Source organism: Etheostoma spectabile, chromosome 22 (genome assembly GCF_008692095.1).
Source record: "Etheostoma spectabile isolate EspeVRDwgs_2016 chromosome 22, UIUC_Espe_1.0, whole genome shotgun sequence".
NCBI lineage: Eukaryota > Metazoa > Chordata > Actinopteri > Perciformes > Percidae > Etheostoma > Etheostoma spectabile.
The window spans coordinates 12,779,190-12,782,471 of NC_045754.1; the positions used below are offsets into that span (position 1 = coordinate 12,779,190).

Sequence of the window (3,282 nt, forward strand, 5' to 3'; positions counted from 1 at the left end):
TTTAAACAGGGGGCCCAGTGGCTGGCCCTTGATTAATAAATGTTTATGTGTTTTGAAGTGCGGGACAAAAGGGGCTGGCCTGTGACCCCTAGGAGACCGACCTTGTGCGAGTTCATTGTGAGGCGCTGGGAAAGGGGCTTTGGGACGGAGACCCCGGGCCACTGACCCACACACATCCCAGAGTCCTGCCATTCATGTGCGCACCGCTGCATGTCGCCCCGCAGCTCCCATTGTTTCAGCGGGAACAATGGCGTTGTCCCCCCCTCTGCCTGAGAGAAAGCAGCTTTCAAACTCCCCTCTATATATGTAGCCTGATGCAAGCCCCGGCAGACTTTCCCTCTAACGCTTCAAATAAAGAGTAAAAATGTTGACAAAACGTTAGCGCTGTTAGTAGTGTGTTCACCCACGTTGCATCACACGCCAATGTTGCATCATTGCACTGACTGGGTTCTTGCAGCAGTCAAAGGCCAGCACTGTAACAGTGTGAAACAATAAAACAGTAACAGAGTGAAACTGTAAAAGATAGGACGGTGATGAGATGACAGAAGGAGAGAACTCGAAGAAACAGACCGTGAATAACACCTGCAGGCTATTTCAAATGCTGGAATCAGATAAAGGCTATATTAATAGGTTGGAGGTAATTAAGCATTAGCGGGTCTGTGCGTTCCGCCTTGGCTACAGGGTTCGTGGGGTTACTAAAATGACATCATATGGGGCCTTGGTTTCGATTGGATCTGTGACTGGGAGTCAATCACGACAGGAAGTGAATGGGATACAAACAAGCAGTGCAGGACTGACACTTGCTCAGTCAATGGCTGCCTCAATGCTGAACGCCCAATACTACCTAAAGCATCTGTTCCTTTACATGTTTAATATAAACGTGAAATAAAAATAAGTCCTTTACCTTTAACAGCAAAACAAGGAGAAATCATTAGCATTATAGGGGTAGGCCAATAACACATTACAGACAGAAGCAATCTAATTCTTGCTCTAACCCCCCCCCCCCCCCCTCTCCCCCAGTTCTAGCAGGCTCAACAACAATTGGACTAACATAGCCTATAGAAATTGAGTTGCAATCCAGCGGCTTGATGCGTGAAACTGTAACGCACTAATGGACCTTTCAAGACAAACGACATTAAACATGATTAATTGTGGCCGGCGAAGCGACGATCCCGCTACACACACTCCTAATGTAGAGCTTCACAAGATTATGGAGTAGTTATTGCTATATAAAACTACAAAAGACACATACACCACATACTGAAAAAAAAGTGTTGGACAGCTGTAACATGCATGCAAATAATAAAAAAAATAAAGATAATTAATATAACACATTGGACATGGGATTTTTCAGAGCGCGCATATATGCGTGTCAGTTTCAGCGCATTTGTATGTCTAAAAGCGTGTGTGCGCGTGCATGTGAGGAGGAAGAGAGAGAGAGGGGGGGGGGGGGGGGAGAGAGAGATTTTATTGTAATGCACAGAACGACCTGCCCTCTTTTGAAAAAAGCGAGAAAGCGCAGCCATGCTTTGCAGAGGCTCCAGCATCGCTCTCATTGGCAGTCTCTGCTTCTCGCCAGACGGACTCTTTGCTTGTCCGCCGCTACACCGAAAGGAACCGGGAATACAAGCGACTGCCTCCGTGATGTTAAGACCTGCAATAAAGAATTAATGCTAGAATGATTTATAAAAAAACAAAAACAAAAAAAAACAGCAGAGCACGGATACATATAAGCAGAGCACAGTGTTCTGGGATCCACCATATGGCGTGGACCATATCATGGTGAGTAGCCTATCTGATAATTGCGTTTGCTTTATGCTCGAGACTTTGATTAGTTATTGATAGATGGATTCAACCGTTAATAGTATATGTATTTCAACAGATTAGATGACTTTACTGAGCTGCAGAGAGAGATGTTGGTTCTGTACGTTTCTCCATGCACGTTGCACTTGCCATTGTTATTGCGGGCTTTAGGGAATGAACCACTTTAGGAAGAGAGCTGACAAAGACAGGCGATAGAAAAACCTCACCAAACCCGCGTAGGGTGTACAGAGTGTTTTGCGTCGACGTTTGCATAATCAATAAGAAGGGTAAGAGGACGGTGGATTTCTGAACCACATCATTTGTTCGTTGCGCGGCGCTTAAGGACAATAGGGGTCGTGTTCCTGTCGGTGGCCAGATACATAAGGAGCCGAAATAAGGTGATGTGCTGAGAAACTGTAATGATGCTCCGAACGATAGCCGATACAAGAGTCTCCGGATTTTCAGGGGATGGGGACGTTTCCGTCTAAAATGGCGTTTCCCTTTGTTTCTGCATCCCTCTCCTCTCTGTTATAGAGAATGGGTAATGCATTGCAATTACCATATCTACCAGCCTGCGCCTCTTCATTTTCACTACACTGCTTTACACGCAGTGGATTAAGCTCTTTAATGGTAAAACATGGGTTGTCCGATGTAGAACTGGTCCCTACATGGTAAGCTTAGAGGCTCCGGCAAGTTCAGCTATAATGCAGGTAGCCTATGTGACTCCTAATTATGATTAGACTGCACTGCCTTCATTTGAATTTCAGCAGTTTTATCTTACATTAGTGGATATGCAAATCAATAGGCTGTCTGTAGTCTGCAGATTATACTGGATTATAATTGCATGGATTTTGTCTGTGTCAGCCCCCATGTAGTTAGTATTAGTATTAAAGTCATCTAGCCTTTAAACAGCATCTCCAAGCATAAAACGTACCACACTTTTCCATTACACTCAGCATGACATATACACTACTGTTGTCTTGTTTAGTGCCCTATGTCATATATTAATCTTATTCCGAGAACTAAAAATCAGTTGCAGCTCATCACATTGAGTACAGTTCTTCAACCAACTGCACTCGCATCAAACAGCAGGCTCGAGATGACACAACCATCCCTCCCTCATCCCTGTGTGTGTGTGTTCATTTTTTGAACAGTGTAACGTTGCATAACAGTTTACAGCCAATGCCAGATTTAGGGCTTCACAATTTGCGGGGCCATTGTTGGCATTTCCTCTGCTGACACACACACACGCACACACACACACACACACACACACACACAGGGAGGGATGCTTCTGTCACAGTTCACCAACCAACTACAGAACTATTAACACATCTCGACGATAAACGTTAATACTCCAAATAGGAAGTCGTCAATTTCCCTCCAGTTTCAAGGACACAGGGTAGTCATGAGGAGGACGCTGGGTAGTATAGAAGAACATCTGTTTGCCCGGTTACGTCACCCCCCCCCCCCCCCCCC

At 45.1% G+C, this 3,282-nt stretch overlaps 1 long non-coding RNA gene across 1 annotated transcript in view; it reads left to right on the plus strand.

Annotated features, from left to right (window-relative positions):
- Positions 1–1,461: 1,461 nt before the first annotated feature.
- LOC116672589 (uncharacterized) overlaps positions 1,462–3,282 on the plus strand; it is a 3,100-nt gene continuing 1,279 nt past the window's right edge. The window contains exon 1 of the long non-coding RNA XR_004327592.1: positions 1,462–1,782. This is a non-coding gene — a long non-coding RNA (uncharacterized LOC116672589). The remainder of the gene's footprint in view (positions 1,783–3,282) is intronic.